General features: G+C 39.4%; 1 protein-coding gene across 1 annotated transcript in view; it reads left to right on the forward strand.

Annotated features, from left to right (window-relative positions):
- Nucleotides 1-2,419: 2,419 nt before the first annotated feature.
- LOC117408743 (polycomb group RING finger protein 3) overlaps nt 2,420-18,382 on the forward strand; it is a 110,133-nt gene continuing 94,170 nt past the window's right edge. Inside the window, exon 1 of the mRNA XM_058996623.1 lies at nt 2,420-2,534. The gene's annotated coding sequence lies outside the window, so the exon portion shown is untranslated. The remainder of the gene's footprint in view (nt 2,535-18,382) is intronic.

The raw sequence follows: 18,382 nt of genomic DNA on the forward strand, positions 1-18,382 counted from the left end.
TTACACTTCCCTGCCCTACCTCCGTCAGGGTTTGGCGCAGGAGATCCATCATAGCGGTGAATTGCTGCAGGTCCATTCTGCCTCTTTGCTCTTGCACTGCTTTGTGTGGGGAGTGCCAGTGAATCCCACTGACACACACGGGAGACAGAAGGTTTTATTTGTAATGCCGCTCAGGCGCACTGATTTATTTTTACCTGCAGAGGGCGCTGTTGTTTGTGGCCTGAATACTGGCAACAGTAAACAGGACCACGGTGTTACCAATACTGGTATACAGTCCAGTGCACATACAAGTGCTCAAAAATAATAATGAAAACAAAAGGCGAAAGAAAAAGGGAACATAAAACACAGTAATAAAACTACAAAACAAAAGTGCTGCTTACACAGTGCCCCCACTGCCGCTAAGCTGGTCAGTACGGGCCTCTGACCTACGTTCAGCTATTTCCTATACACTGGGGTGGCCAGAGTTCCCCGTAAGGGATGTGGACATCCTATGCCCAGAGATCTATAACTTGGGAGGATGTTTCTGCCTTCCTGTACTAAACGAGTCTCTCATGCAGATTCACCAGGCAGGCAGATTGATGAAATGCATTGTATGTCTGACGTGAATACTCCTCTCTGTGTTATATCATACATTGCATGTGATTTTAAAACTTGCATTATATTAGTTTATTGTTTTATTTGAAAGGTGCTTTCTGTACACAGGACCCTAGGCAGAACAAATTCCTTTGTCTATAATAGCTAAGAAAAAAGTTTAACCTGATATCTTGTGTAGTATATAGTGTATGACAATTACATGAGCATATTTATGTTTTAAAAGGTGCTCCCTCACCTGTTTTTGTTAATTTGCCCTCTGTCCCCCATTTTAAATTTAATCTGTTCTAAAGAAATCTTACCAACCTGCCCTACTTTTCACAAGAATGAATGAAAAATAAATAAAAAAGCAGAGTGGCAAATTCTATGGATGTTCCTTTAACTAAGTGGTGTGTGTGTGTTTAAATAATTGTCTTGTTTATTATGATTACCAATCAAACCCAAAATTAGGTAGTGTTGGAATTTTCCCAAAGATGACGAAAGCATTGGATCAATAATTATTATTGTAATTTAGCAGACAGTTTTATCCAAAACAACTTACAGAGACTAGGGGTGAACAATGCATTAGTCAGAGTCACTTACTGCAGAGTCACTTACAATAGGACCTTGTTTGTTTTACATCTCATCTGAAGGACAGAGCACAAAGAGGTTAAGTGACTTGCTTAAGGTCACACATAGTGAGTCAATGGCTGAGCTGAGATTGAACCAGGAACCTCCAAATAACAAGCCCCTTTCTCTAACCACTGGACCACCAAGCCACTTTAAAGTGTACAAACTAACATGTAACATTTTTTTTTTTGTAAATAAAACAGCAAAATGGCATTGTACAGTAAATGCACATTTTTGATAAATCCCATCTACAATGTAATTTGGCAATACTGGGCTTATTTTCCGTCAAACGGGATAATGGTTTGGTTATTATCAGCACGTTTTTAACTATGTATCCCCTGTATCCTGGTTTCAAGAAAGCCAGACTTTAAATATAGGACTAATCTAGTTCTCTAATCACAATAGCACTTAATTACTTAAAAAGTTGTTAGCCCCATTGTAGGGAGGGGGTGGCATTATTTACACAACCTCTGCACTTGAACAATCTATAGGGCAGCAGTGTGGAGTAGTGGTTAGGGCTCTGGACTCTTGACTGGAGGGTCGTGGTTCAATCCCATGTGGGGGACGCAGCTGCTGTACCCTTGAGCAAGGTACTTTACCTAGATTGCTCCAGTAAAAACCCAACTGTATAAATGGGTAATTGTATGTAAAAAAAAAAAAATAACGTGAAATCTTGTAACAATTGTGTCGCCCTGGATAAGGGTGTCTGCTAAGAAATAAATAATAATAATGTCTGTAAAAAATGCAACTTTCTGGGGCTTGACACCATTTACCGTCACAGTCCCCAATTTTCACTTTGGTTCAAACTATAGATATAATACTAAGAAACTTTATTACGATACCCTCCCCAATTAAACGTTCTCCTGGTGATCACAAGATCACAAGATACTCCTCACCCAAATAGTGAAATCGTCAGGATTCATGTTTCCTTCACGCTTGTATTTTTAAGTATATTGCAATTGTAACTATTTCTACACTGGAATGGCAGTGAAAACCCCCCATTATTTCAAATAAGTACTGTGTTATAAAACACGTAGGTGTTTGCAGTTACTACGGTACAGGTATAGTCTAGGGTGTTATTGTAACAGAGCACAATATCGTGAAACTTGCCAAGTGCTACAGAACAACCCGTCTTCAAACCCCCCCCCCCCCTCTCTCTCTCTCTCTCTCTCTCTCTCTCTCTCTCTCTCTCTCTCTCTCTCTCTCTCTCTCTTTCGCGCGCGCATGCTCAGTTGCTCGGTTTTGTCCGGACATTTTCGCCTCTTTGTTTTACCGAAAGTGGATTTAACTCGGATTCAGCCTCAGATCAAGCAGCCTGTTATGCTCTCAAACAGGTTAGTTGTACAAACTCTAACAGTAATTGTCTTGAGCATTTAGGAGATGTTAGTGGTTGTCCGGGTTATGTTCGAATCACATTGTTATTTTTTTGGCTTGTTTTTTGGTGGTATGTGCATGCTGTTGTATGTGTCTGTATAGTGCTTAGTGGTGCTGTGTGTGTATGGCGACGCCGGGCCCTGCAGTTATGGGGTCATCTTTTTTTTTTTTTTTTCTCAAAGTGCAAATTATAGGGATCCGGGGGACTGGTGCAAGCGTCGTTACTATCCTTTGATGGGTCGTGCAGTGAGGATCTGCGGTTACACAACCCAAAATGTTTCGGGGACCCCGTAGTGCTGCACTAGTCGGCAAACAGATTTTTAATTTAGGCTGGGATAGTTCCTTGAATTCTATTGAGCCCACTACCATTTAACCCTTCAGGCTTAGAAAGTTTGTGGGGAGGGGAGTTGAGTGTGTAGTTAACGCCACATATGATGGGGGGGGGGGGGTTCAAGCTTTAAGACGTGCAAAGGCTAGAAAGATGTATTGAGACTAACACGCAAAACAGTTATATTTTCAGCTAAGTTTTAAGAAAGGAGGAAGCAAGTTATTTGCTTTAGCAGGAAGAAAATGGTTAACTTTTTACCCCAAGTATAGTTTATCAGAAATGCCGTGAAATGGAGATTAAACTGGTCTTCTCTAAGGACAAACCGAGAACATTTAAATGCAGTGTGTGTGTGTGGTTAAGACTAGAACAATGTTGCTGTGTGTTGGCTTCGAGATTTTAGATAGAACGTGCAAAATATATCGGTGTAATGATATTACAATATATCTATTATTCATCTTGAGTCTCATCGACCGCGTTTCAAGTATTATTGTTTTTTTCTACGTCTGTGTAGCCACCAGCTGGACTACCATGTATTAAAATGTGTACTTTCATAGTGAGTGTATCTGTGACTGTGAGTAGCCGCATGGTTTCCTGTTAAATATCCTAAATATTGTTGTGCTTATCAGGTGTCTAAATATGCAGTAAATTAAATTCCACATGTCAAGTTTCAAATAAACGCCTGTAGCTTTTATGTCCAAAGGAGAAATTATATCAAAATAAAATCTATGTACCACCCCCATACTAAACACAGACAAAAAAAAGTGAAAATATTTAAGCTTAGAGAAGAAGTAACACCATTTTATAAGGATGTTCTTACTCTCAAACTTTACTTATAATATATTTGCTTACTACTGTAATAGGAGCAGTGTAGTTTTAATGGCCTGTATAATATCATTCTGTTAACCAGCATTTGTGGTTGATTGGTTTGCAGTGTCTGTTTTTTACTATTCTGAATATCTGCCTTATTTGGCCCTATTCACCACTTATTGTATGTGTGATGTTCCGTGATATTTCACTGTTCTCTATACCCATGCTGCTTTTTCTCATTATAATTGAGATGTCCAGTACAATATTACTGTTATACAGGTCATAACTGCCATCTCTTGAATGCAATGACAGAGTCGTTTCAGCTGAATAACATTGGAAGAAGTGATTGGTAGAATTTTTTTTTCCTTTGTTAAAAGCTCACCTTTTCGGATTGGGACACCGTAATTACTGAAACAACAATTATCTAGGGGAAATACCAGTTCTGTGGGTATAAAGTGTACACATACAAGCCTGTTTATATAATACATACTGTGTATGTCCCAGAGTTGCTTTTTCATATCGTAAAGGCTCATCCGGTTGTGATAAAGCCTGGTTATGACATTTTGTACCACAGGTTCATCAATGTCATAATATTGGAATATTAATTCCTGTACATATCTCCCACTTTTCCTTTTATTTGTGCATGGTGGAGGCCGTGGTGATCAACTGTCTACTTTTCAGGATACAAATAGCTCATTTTGTATTTACAGCTGTGGTAGTCCATGTTAAAAAATAGATTTATTTGTGGTTTAAATGCCTGTTTCTTAGGAGATATAATGTTAAACTAATGAAGAAAAACACAATACTGACCCAGCCTCTTGTCAAAATAGTACATTTCTCTAGGTTTCGGATAAGACGGTGCAAATCTGATGTGATAAATTTAAGGAAACTGAGTGCATTTATGCAGAGGCACTTTCAGACTTGAGACCTCACTTTTATTTACTTAGTTTTTTTTTTTTAAAGGAATGGTGTATTTGTGCTAGCTTTTATTTTTGTATATTATTTCTTTTTTCAGACCACTTGCTCTAAATTTCCATTCAGTTTGGCTCACAAATGATCTCTTTTTGTCAGATTTATCTGTGTTCATCATAGTGTTGCAAAGAGCTGTAGTCTCAGAAAGACGATAAATGTCTAATGTCTCATCGACACTTCCCTGTACCCAGGCTACATTTCTCAATGTAGCCTAATCCAGCATAACAGTATGACTCCTGCACTGGCCGTGTTTGCTTCTATTGCAATCATAATCTTTTCATCAGAATTGCATCTAGAAAAAGCCAATACAAACCCACCACTATGGTAGAAGACCATGAAGCTCAGAATTTTAAAAATCTAATCAGGAGGTGGACGTACATACTTACTTGCTGTATCAGACTTCATAATTTTGCGTAGAGAACTGCTTGCCCCATTGTCACAAAACTTGTTAAAAATTTCTTTAGCACATGTTACATAATGTGTCATATTAGGTTGCTTATCTGTCTATAGGTGCTTTCACACAGAGGAGTTATGATGGTTCAGAACCGCCACTGAAGTAGTTTCTAGGTCTGTGTGAATTGCTTATACCGCCACAGAACCGTCATATTTTATGCTGTCTCTGAACCACCTCGAGAGGTGGTTCAGAGACGGCACTGAACAGTCATAACTGTCTGTGTTTGAGGCTAACAGCCACTGAAGCGCTATAGTGGGTGTGGTTTCAAAGTCAACATGGCACGTCACTATAGCGTAGGTAGGTAAGGGGCGTGCATGCAGTGCTTAATTTGTGCAGAGACACAACCCTGGAACCTCTGGGTGTGCAGAGTCATAGCGTCGGTACCTCTAGTTAAAAATCTCATAAAATGCTTTCTTTTTAAAATCTCAACACAGTTGCATTAAGTCTGCAAGTTCTTGCATGCGCGCTAAAGAGAGACAGTCCGCTGCCATGTTTGTAGCCTACTTTAAATTACTTTACAATTTCAGCTTGAGTGCCTTTAAGTAAGATGACACTGGCTGCAACTCTATTGTCGTTTTTTATACACAAATATGCTTCCTTGATTTAAAAAACATCATGAACGATACAAGCAACTTTTTACACTACTTGCACAACAAAATATGAAAGCTCAACATTAATTTCAACAAAGAACAGCAACTTTTTAATGAAAAAAAATGTATTGTAGCCTACTTCAATAGGAACATTAGCCTGCTATATTATATTAAACCAAAACAATAAAATTAATAACGATCTGGTTCTCTTACCTTTTTCAATGAATATAATTTAATTAAGAGAATTAAAACATACTGAGTTAACAACTACCTAGCCTAAGTTTAATTAATCTTTTTTGTAATCTACCAGCAGCTTCTGTTGCATACACATCGCTGATAATAGTGCAAACCGTGGGTCAAACCAATGTTCGTGTTGGGGTGCGTTTTTTCATCAATGTCGTCCTTCTGGAGTGCCTCTGAATGCCTTTTAATTTGTTTGTATTTTAAACTATTTAAATGCAAAACCATAACAAAACATGTATACAGGTTTTTTTTAATTTAGTTATTTGTCCTGCGGTTGCCTTTTAATTATATAGTGTAGAATACGTGATTGTAAACATCTAACACAAGTACGTACAATACTTTCAAATAAACATGTTAAGATTTTGAATATGCGCTTCTTAGGGTCGGTATTATTGTCGTTGCTTGCTCCCCGGCACCTCTATAAATTAAGCGCTGCGTGCATGTGTTGGGTCTTGTCAGTGTTCCAGATTGCATGAGAACAGTCTGTTGATTGACAGGTGTGAAAGTTGTACTCGCGCGATCTCTTTGGCTGTGTGAAAGGGTTATGACGATATTACACCGGCATAGATTGCGCAATTTCATGCTGTGTGAAAGGGTATTTTACACACTCGTTAAAACGTTTCAGAGATGGCACAGCAGCTGCATTTCTGTGTGAAAATTGTATATCTGTCACACCAACAGTTTGACCAATTGTGATGAGACTTGCTATCAGAATCTGGGATATTATTATTATTATTATTATTATTTATTTCTTAGCAGACGCCCTTATCCAGGGCGACTTACAATTGTTACAAGATATCACATTATTTTTACATACAATTACCCATTTATACAGTTGCGTTTTTACTGAAGCAATCTAGGTAAAGTACCTTGCTCAAGGATACAACAGCAGTGTCCCCCACTGGGGATTGAACCCACAACCCTCCGGTCAAGAGTCCAGAGCCCTAACCACTACTCCACACTGCTGCCCTCAAATCAAAATGGTTTGATGACAATTAAGTAGCCTAACAATTATGCCTACTTGGGACGAAAGTAAAGGTCATTGAAATAGTCATCCACATCTGTGTGGTGTGTGGTTATTTTATTTTTAAACCTGTTAAAAAAAAAAAAAAAAAAAATAATAATATATATATATATTTATATATATACTGTGCGTGCGTGTGTGTGTGTAATATATACATATAATGAATGAATAAATAAAGCATGTAACCAGATATATTACTATAATAGATTTAATACAGCTTCTAAAGTCTCTTCAGCTTTACTCTTCCGAATGTTGTGCCAGTACAGCCGTCTCCGGCTAAGAGAACACCCCTCGGGAAGCAAGTGGAGTGTTCTCATAACCGAAGTGTTCTTTAAGACGCAGTTGACCACCAGACACAATATGAATCAATAAATAAATAAATATGTATTGCTTGTCATGATGCACGTGCATAAACATATGAAATGAATAGAATAAGAGAAAAGCAATAGGCAAGTGTATGTTAATAAACTAGAATAATAAAGTAACAGACAAACTAACGTTAATAAACTAACTGTCAAACTAAATTAACACAGCACCCCTACACATGTTAAATACAGCAGCAGCTCTAGATTAATTATGAATATCTAGATCTAGATTGTTGCGAAGATCGTCTACCATGCATGAATCTCAAAACATTCGTAACATCTCAAAGTGAGTCAGTCTGCCAGTCTCTGTATCTCTGAAAAGATTCAGTTTGGATTCAAATGCAAATACTGCCTGCTGGAGACAGAGTGGTGTTTCCTTGCCCTTTGAAATTTAACATGAAGTTGATTCAAATTACCTGTAATGCCCACAAGATAATAAAACTTGAGAAGCCAGTCACAATCTGAAAGTTCAACGATGTGTAACACCTTTTATTTCTAGGAATGTCTTTAGTTCTTTTAAGCAGGCAGCAAAGCAAGCTAAAACTTTGCCATGGGGACAGCCAACGTACATTGTTGTGCGTCAGAAGTCCTGGATACTCTCACTCCACTTCTTCCAGCAGTGACTGGAATTGACGGTGATTGAGGGCTCGAGCAAGATTGACAATACGTACTACCAATGCCATAACATCACAAAGTTCTACAACACAGGACTGGGGACAAAGTGCTTCCTGGTGTGTAATTAATAATAATAATAATAATAATAATAATAATAATAATAATAATATAATAATACAATTATTATTTATTACTTATCCAGGGTGACTTACAGTTGTTACTATGTATCACAGTGCAAAGTATTGCATTATAAAATATCACATTACAGAATATCATAATACAGATAAGAGCAGTGATGAAAGTACAATAAGATCAGATTCAAGTAAGAGCAAAATAAAGTATACAGTCAATTATAAGTAAGAGCGAGTTTGACTAAGAGCAGTTAAAACTTATAGTAAATATTTACTTATATGAGTAAATTCCAGTAAGAACATGTAGTAAGTATGATAAATGGATGAGAATGATTTAAAACATGAGCAATTACAAAAACGTGAGTGGTTACCTATAAGAGTAAAATCAAATGTGAGTAGTTATAATTAGGAGCAGTAGTTGAATGCGAGCAGTTTAGTGCAAGTACAAGCTGATGCAAGTACTGGTACAATTGGGTGCCATATTGTCCAGAATGGTTGAGAGTTGTGAGGTTTACAGATGCTGTCTGAACAGATATATCTTGAGGAGGCGCCGGAAGGTGGTCATGGACTGAGCAGTCCTTACGTCCATGGGTAGGTCATTTTACCACTGAGGGGCAAGGGTGGAGAAAGAATGGGCTCTGGAGGCGGGGGGGGTGTAGGGAGAAATGATAGGGGGGTACAAAAGTTTTGAATTGGATGCGAGCAGCGATGGGTAGCCAGTGCAGAGAGTGGAGCAGCAGTGTATTGTGGGAGAAACAAGGAAGGGAATAGACAAGGCAAGCAGCAGAGTTTTGGATGAGCTGGAGCGGACGGGTAGCAGAGGCAGGAAGGCCGGCCAGGAGGGAGTTGCAGTAGTCAAGGCGGGACAGTACCAGGGCCTGAACTAGGAGCTGTGCGGAGTAGTAGGTGAGGAAGGGGTGAATTTTGCATAATACAGTGAAAGCTTAAAATGGGACGTTTCTGTTGTTCTGAGCAACACATCCTTTTTGTTTCCCCATCATGCTTGCTGCACCCTCAGTACACACTGAAACAAGCTTTCCTAACTGGATCTGCTTCTCACTAACAAAATCCAGCACAGCTTTAAGTATGTCTTTGCCTCTTGCTTGATTTCATTGGCAGAATTGCAAGCATTTCTTCTCGTACTAAGTTGCCACATATATCGCCTGAGAGTACATAGTTGTGCATAGGGCTGTGTTCGAAGGTTCATTCGCTAGCCAGGGGTTCGAAGAGTGTTTTAAACCTTCGAAGGTTCGTCAGATGGGTTCACGCACTGTGTTTTTTTTTTTCTTTTCTTCTACCTATTAACAGAAACTGTTTGACAATGTGTGAATACTATAAATCACACATTACATGTCACTCACATGCAAAATTCGATCATTTGATTTGCGTAAAGAAAAGTTGTTATATAATCCGCTACCAACTCGTTATACATTACGTACATCTGGAGCAGGGTATAGTATCCAAAGCAGTGGGCTCGTACCTCTAGAGCAGGGGTGCACAATTCCGGTCCTGGAGGGCCGGTGTCCCTCCTGGCTTTTGTGCCAACCTTGCCCTAAATTACTTAATTGGACCAATTATTACCAATTATTGGTCTAATTAAGTAATTTAGAGCACAGTTGGAACAAAAGCCAGGAGGGATCCGGCCCTCCAGGACCGGAATTGTGCACCCCTGCTCTAGAGGCTGTATTGCTTCAGTAAAATATGTACTGAATACCTAGTTTACAAGACAGTGTAAGAGAAGTGCAATGATAGAATATGTTTGAAACATACAAAATATACGATAACACAAATCATTTTAATTTTCGAAAACTGAGCACTGTCCGCCCCTCCCCGCTCCAGCTCATGTTATCCAGACAGCAAAGCGCTGTATGGCGTAAACTGTATTTAAAGAAATGTCTCAAAACCCCTCTGCTATTTGGGATTTTTTTGTTTAATGCCCAGACAACCAAAAAAAAAAAAAGTTTTATGCAAACTGTGCAAGCGACTCGTATCATGGAGGCATAACCAATCTCTGGGGTCACTTGACAAGCGTAAATTCATATTATTATTATTATTATTATTATTTTTATTATTATTTATTTAATAGTAGTAAAGTGTGACTGATAATCTGCTTGGAACGGTGACTGTTAAATAAAGCTTTGTCCGCTGCAGTTGGTGCTGGTGCAATGCAAGCTTACTATATATATTGCAAGCAGGCTCAATTACGTGTAAATAAACAACATGTGTTTTTATTTAAATTATAAAAACATGATTACTGTTCTATATAACATATTTTTAAACTACATGTGAATGTTTTATTCCATTTATATGGATGACCTGTAAAATAGGATTTTCAATCAAATATAAACAAGTAGCTGTGGTGACGTCACCAATAAATTATGCAAATGAGTACCATTGAAGGGTCGAACCTTCCTTTGGTAATGTGTTCCGAACCTTCGAAGGTCAAAATGTATCCTTTGTTGCAGCCGTAGTTGTGCAACATCACAGACAAACTAAAAATATGTAGCAGAACTTACATTTTCTATTTGTTGCTTGTCAACCTGATCTGCCATTTATATTGTCAGCTCATCATCTAACTAGTCTGCTGACGGTAAATAATGTAACTGAATCTATTATAGCTGAGATGGTTGCAGCTGCTAAAGAAGATGCAACAGATGGAAAAAATCTGTTTGACTCCAAAACTTTATTTAGACACCCTACGATTTGATGTGACTGAAGATAACGTTGGTTTATTGGAGTTCACACCTTTTTCAGCTTGGTTCGGTAACCTTTTCACTTCCTTTTTTTGTTTAATTATTGAGCTTTTTGCTGCATTACAGCACTTTGTTAAAATTATTTTCTTTATTTTAAGTTTCCAGGGCATTTTGTTAATGGCACGTACCCAACATGCAAGCCTTAAGTGTATTTTTATTTTTGTTTTTCGTTGTTCATGTTCTAAATTTCTTGAATGTAAGTGTTCATTTTAAGCTACATTTCTACACAACAGTACTCACGCAAGTTTGGTCACCATCTCAACTGTTGCATGAAACTGGGGTTACTGTATTCTGCTGCACAGTATTTATTTGAAAGAGTATTGTACTAGTGATCCAAGTTTACAATCACATATTCCACATCATATAGAAAGTAGACTTCACGTTTATTTATTGGCCTCTGGATATATTCTCCAGCTACAGACCAATCCACCTCTGCCCGGGCTTGCTCACTCATCTTTGCCTGTGTCGAGATGCGTCTCATGCTATTACAGCCCGCAGCATGAGCAGCCGCAGAGCAACACTGTGCCTCTGCTCCCACATCAAACAGCTGCCTTGTACCAAAAATGGGAATGACAAATGTCCATGGCAGTGGACTGTCTCTATCTTAGCGCACGCACAAACTTGCAGAATGGATGACGTCTGTGCATTATATTATTATTATTATTATTTATTTCTTAGCAGACGCCCTTATCCAGGGCAACTTACAATTGTTACAAGATATCACATTATACATTATTTCACATTATACAGATATCACATTATTTTTACATACAATTACCCATTTATACAGTTGGGTTTTTACTGGAGCAATCTAGGTAAAGTACCTTGCTCAAGGGTACAACAGCAGTGTCCTCCACTGGGGATTGAACCCACAACCCTCTGGTCAAGAGTCCAGAGCCCTAACCACTACTCCACACTGCTGCCCCTATTATTATGCCTAAGGCTACGATGTTGGCACGTTCATTTGTAGTACATTTCATGGTCAAGGTGCAGCAAAAAACCAATAATTCACGGAAAGTTCACCAAATGTAGTTTTAGCTACATCAACATACACAAGAGCTTTCCAAAACCAATAATATAAAGACTATTGCTTTTGACTACTGACCAGTTTAAATGTTGCTGTAGAGTACAGTGCATACTTCAGACTCTGTCATAATTTCTGGTTGGAGTCAAGGTTCTCTGACCCTGTGCGAGAAGTTGGAAGTACGTAATCTACAAGCTTGCGGCATGACAGATCGTCAAACCTTTCATTTGTCATTCTAAAACACCTAAAATATCTCTCGCTGTCACATACCCACATCTCTCTGAATAATGTTTGAAATTCTCCGTTTTGTGTTCTCTGTTGGTTGAGAGGACAGATGTACTAACAGTGTCTCTTGATTTTTTATTATCATCTTGTATAGAGGTACAATATACAATAGTCAATTTACATGCTTGCTTCTATTTCATTCTCTGAACTACATAGCTACACATAAATTCTGTGTGCATACACAACCAAACAATTTACAGATACTCGCAGATTTGTGTTTTCAGTACAAGACATACTGCATTTTCTAAAGGAAGCACCTAATCAAAAGTGTTTTAAATCAGTTTTTCAAATTCAAGATTTCTGTGATCTCCATGACAAAACCGTAGCCTTAATTATGCCGAACTGAAAATGCTAAATTCTTAGACAGCATGCATTTATTTTTACTTCCTCTGCACCTTAGGCTTGCCCCACTCCTCCTCCAGTCCACCGCTTGATTACTCTTTCGCCAGTCAAGCCTAATACGTATAGATGTTGTTCAAGTCAGTAGAGAGAGATTTAGACGCAAGTACAAAATGTAACAAAATGTAACATTTTGGACCTATTTTTAAAGAGTTGAGGACAATACTGTAAAATGCAGTTTGTTCAATCTTGCTAAGTTATCACGGAGGTTCCACAGGTGTGTAATGCTCAATCATCTCCAGTTGAAACATCCTCACTACCAGCTAGATCAGGGGTTCTCGAACTTATTTTGCAGACCCACCTTTGGAAAGGTTTCAGGCTGTCACAAGCCTTCTACTGTAATTGTAATCTCGTTTTAAATCTCACAAGCGGAGTCTCCAATAGAAATGTAGAATTTGCTGCCACTCAGTAGTTGGGTGGGTTTAAAATATTCAGAACGAATCAATAATAGTTAGAAGTCAGAAAGGAGGGACATTGCCCAGCTGTACTGGGAAAGGTGGTTTTGTTTTATTTTTTTTGTACTGTAGTACATGGAAAAGGGGTGAAGTTCACATGAATTGAGTAACCATTTCCAGTGTTTGCATTTTTGTATTGGGTGTTTTATCGGTTAAAATCGGAAGCCCTAATCTTAAGGTTATGTCAGTATTTTTTGTGGTCACGCGCTCCCCCTACAATAGCCTTGAGACCCCCTTTTGGGTCGGGACCCCCAGTTTGAGAAACGCTGAACTAAGCGTGCCGGCCCAGGATAACACAATTTGCACGCCATCGCTTTTGTGATCCAGTAAGGGCAGATAATGTCTGATCTAGTAGCAGAGATGATTGCGATAGACTGTTTACCAGTTTTTGTTGTGGAAGGACAAGGACTTCTGTCTTTTATTGAACCTGACCTACAAACTGCCTTCCCGCCCCTCTGTGATGTGTAGAATACATTGACTTTACGATACTGTCAAGGCTAACCTGCAAGATGCACTGATTAAAGCTCTGCATGTAAGCTTAGCAACAGCCTGCTGGAGTATAAATTGTGCACATCAGTACTGTCCATATATATGTCAGTATTAAACTTAAAAGTAAAAAATGTGAGTTAAAATAAAGTTTATTAACATTGGAATAAGAGTCACAAGAGTACTTTTATTAAGTATGGATGTTATGAATCATTTAACTAGTGAACGACCAGATATTTAAACACTTTACACATATATTAATTTAAATGTAGATTTACAGCCTTATTTGAGAGCAAAACATTGTTTGAGATTTTCATAATGTAAGCCCCAGCACAAATTAAGCCTGCTTTCAGTACAAGCATTTGCAGGGCTCTAAATTAGCAACAAAAAGGGCTAGGCCAAAATGGCCTTCAGTTCAATAAATTTGTAGAGGGCACCAAGGCCTCTAAGCTTAAGTCAAGGCCAAAGTGTAGGATGTTTTGTAAATTTGCTTAGGATTCATATATAAAGCTAATTATTGGCCACATAAAAGGAACAACACAGTTTAACTTAATAACTATTTATTTATTCAGAAAAGGCTGTTTTTTGTTGTCAACCAGCAGCCTAGATTTGAGCCTGCGAGGACAGCTCCCTGCTCTGAAGCTTTTATCGCTAATCCATAGGACCGTTTTTGTTCCATTTTGATTAGTCCACACGGAAATCTGCAGTAAAATTTCCTAAAATCTGTTAAGAGAAATACATTTTCTGCAGCAATGACTTTTCAATTAAAAACAGTGTTAATGAGTATTAATAAATCAGAACAATAACATTTAATCTTTTAAATTAAGCTTTATGTAATGTATCATTCAGATAGTGCAAACTAGGTATACAATACTAGGTATTTTTTTGTTTTGTTTTCTTGTGTGAGGGGGGGGGGGGGCTTTCAGTTTTTATATACTTTATCTGGGGTGTGCAGTTTAATAACTCAGTCCAAACATACTTGCCAAAACTGAGCCTATCTAATTTTTGTGCATGACACATGGCAAAACAAAAATAATAAGTATACCTGAAAGATTCAAACTACATCAGACTTCATGCACCAGGTAGATACATTTTATTATGAGGTGCAGCATTTCAGTATCTTTGGTTTGGTGATTACCCTATATACCATGATTTTTAAGCGCAGCATTACTGGAGAGCATACTAAATTGCTTTACCTAACCAGGAATGCTTACTGACCCGAAAGAAGAAATTTATTTGCAGAAGATGTTGATGAGTTGACAGATCTATCTGATGGCGAACTTCTTCACATTACACACCCGTCAAATAATTTGGTGTAAAATGAAAACCAGATACAGTATTTATACAATTTCTTCTGATCCTACTTCCAGAGAGTTGTGGCTACCACTTTTACAGATAGGAGATCATTAAATTACACTTTTACAGACATTTCTGAAAAATGAATTTGGGTACATTTTAAAACATATTTTTTACATTCAAACTAGATAATCGTAGGCTATATATCATCATAGAGTGAAAACGTTATACTTTTAATAATCTTCAAATTCTCAGCTATTGGGAAAGGTATAATACGAGGTATGACACAGGCCTGGTTTTTGGGATGGAACCGTATAACAGTCTTGTGTTTTGATTGGTCCTTGTCTGTCACATTAATATGTCGTCACATGAGTGGGAAAGCTTGCAGGCATTTTTAACATTGTGATCAGCGAGAGAGAGAGAGAGAGAGAGAGAGAGAGAGAGAGATGCTTTCCACAACCTTTTCAATTAAAATATAATGTGGTATTTTGCTGTACTTATATAACAAACTATGGGTTATTACTTTATATGAATTATCATGTTATGCACGAATTGGCTTTCTGTGCTGGTGTACTTTTTTCTTTCAAATAGCATATATCTATAATCGTTTACGCAATGTATTTTAATAGCAAATATATATCTTCCATACTATTACAGTTTTGTAACAGGGTACATTAGTTTATCACTAATGTAATCACAGTTTTACATATAGACTGCCCCCGTTTTCATTTACTTCCCAAATTCTGGGCCGCTTTGCTTTTCAGATAACATCCCAAATTCTGGGCTACTTTGCATTTTCGAATTCAGCCCAGTTTTTTGAATATTCTGCTCATCTGACGACATGCATAGTTTACCATAAACTGGATCGTGAATTAATTTAAGAGTAACCCTTAGTACATGAATCAAAGTTAATGTATTTTTTACTCTCACCAGAAAACATTATTTTTTTTGACGAAACAGAAATAAAATGTAAATAAAAAAAATGTATTTCTTATTACAATGAAGAAACTACATTGCACTGCATGAAAATTAATTAAAGCAGTTGTTTTCCTTTATTAAAGGCTAATATTAAAACACATTTTTGAGAAGGAACATGGTATTCCAAAAAAGGACACCTCAATTGCTTATGTAATGTCCATCAATATTATAGGGTTTGGGGTTCTTTTTGGGACTGAAATGAGACCTCAGCCGTAAGTAGATGAAGGCCGTTTATTTTTACAATAATTAAATAATCACAAAATAAAATCAAAGTGAGGGAAGGGGACTGGGAGTCGAAAGTGAAAATAAATGATTGTAGTAGTTTTGCTTTTGCCCTGCACTTCCTAATCTATGCCCTGCACCCCCTTGTATGCCTTTGCTTCCCCCCCCCTCTTTTGCACCAAACCTGCACTCCAATTCCCCTCCACACACATCCACATGCAGCCCCTGCACGCATGCACTCACCACCGTGCAGCCCCTGCACGCACGCACCACCGTGCAGCCCCTGCACGCACGCACACACCACCGTGCAACCCCTGCACGCACACACCACCGTGCAGCCCCTGCACACACACACGCACGTACCACTGTGCAGCCCCTGCCTGCACACACCACCGTGCAGCTTCTGTACGCACGCACGCACACACCACCATGCAGCCCTGCACGCACGCACGCACACACACACACACACCACCGTGCAGCCCCTGCACGCAAGCACACACCACCGTGCAGCCCCTGCACGCACGCACGCAAGCACACACCACCGTGCAGCCCCTGCACGCACGCACCACCGTGCAGCCCCCGCACGCACGCACGCACGCACGCACCACAGTGCAGCCCCTGCACGCACGCACACACCACCGTGCAGCCCCTGCACGCACGCACGCACGCACCACAGTGCAGCCCCTGCACACACACACCACCGTGCAGCCCCTGCACGCACCACGCACACACCACCGTGCAGCCCCTGCACGCACGCACACACCACCGTGCAGCCCCTGCACGCACGCACGCACGCACACACCACCGTGCAGCCCCTGCACGCACGCACACACCACCGTGCAGCCCCTGCACGCAATCACGCACGCACGCACGCGCCACTGTGCAGCCCCTGCACCCACCCACCCATGCACGCACACACACACACCACCGTGCAGCCCCTGCACGCACGCACGCACCACCGTGCAGCCCCTGCACGCACGCACGCACACACCACCGTGCAGCCCCTGCACGCACGCACACACCACCGTGCAGCCCCTGCACGCACGCACGCACCACCGTGCAGCCCCTGCACGCACGCACGCACGCACACACCACCGTGCAGCCCCTGCACGCACGCACACACAATATCCTACAATATCCTGATTCTCTCCCCCGCCTCCCCCCCAGGATTGCTACAATATAGTTATGCCTAAAGGTTTCTCAGACCTCAAAATTAATAGAATGGCAGAGTTCAATATATTTTATTCACCTATCACACGCAAAAACAAACATACAATAAAGGCCTATATCAGCTCTTTCACTTATGGGTTTTAAGAGGGCAGTGCCCTTCAACAACTTAACATAAATACTATTGTATTGGTAAAATATTCCTTATCTATTCCTGATAGTTTAAACTGTAGGCTGTAGATAATGTTCAAACATTTACACTATGCAGATATAATGGCTAAATTCCAATTCAGGCACTTACAATCTGGCCTACCTAAATTTCCCCCTGTAGTTCAATTGGCTAAGCAATTCCTCACTTCTCCCACTGCTGTGTCAGTGTGCTGGCAAAGTAAATAGCTGCCGCGTGTAAAGAGCTTTGGTATCCTATGGGATGAAAGGTGCTATATAAATCCAAGTTATTATCTTTCATTTAAATAGAGCTTTTTAAAACTAGGGGTAGTCAGGAGTTAAAAGTTTAAGACTCTGGGTCAGTCAACCTCAAAAGGGTGGGAAAGGGCAGTCTGTCTGGTTTGGTAAACCATCCAGGTCTTGAAATGTGGTATGCTGGTAGCATACGCAGCTCTCTAATTGCTCCTGGAGTTTCAGAACCCTCCATTTGTGTGAAAACATTGACATTCCATTGCTTATCAGTGCCCACTTTGGGATGCTGGTAGAGGACACAGCAAGTTTCTTGTTTTTTTAATTTATTTAATTTTTTTATTTAGCACGTTCTTATCGCAAACTCCTCTGTGGGTAAACACAAAATTTAAGGCAGGTTGTTTATAATTGGGCTTGCTACTCTCTACCTGCCTTTTAAAGCTGTAATTAACATTGTTAAACCAACTCAGTTTCTTAATTACATCATGGATATCTGACATTGATGAAACAAGCTGAAATGTGTTTCTAGCTATACATTCCTTCAACAAAACTGATCACTTTACACTCACTGTAAGGAAGATGTAGTCACTACACTACACACCGCTTGTTTAATAAAATACATACATTCTGCCTGGAGAAGCACATAACAAATGCAGAATTATCAAGAAACAATAAGTGTTTGAATTAAAAAGGGCGCAATATAAATCTGGTGATATGGAGCAATGAACCTGCTAGCAGGGGTCTCCAATCCTGGTGATGGAGGGCCAATGTCCCTCCTGGTTTTTGTTCCAACTGTA

The sequence above is a fragment of the Acipenser ruthenus genome, chromosome 2 (genome assembly GCF_902713425.1).
Source record: "Acipenser ruthenus chromosome 2, fAciRut3.2 maternal haplotype, whole genome shotgun sequence".
Classification (NCBI taxonomy): Eukaryota; Metazoa; Chordata; class Actinopteri; order Acipenseriformes; family Acipenseridae; genus Acipenser; species Acipenser ruthenus.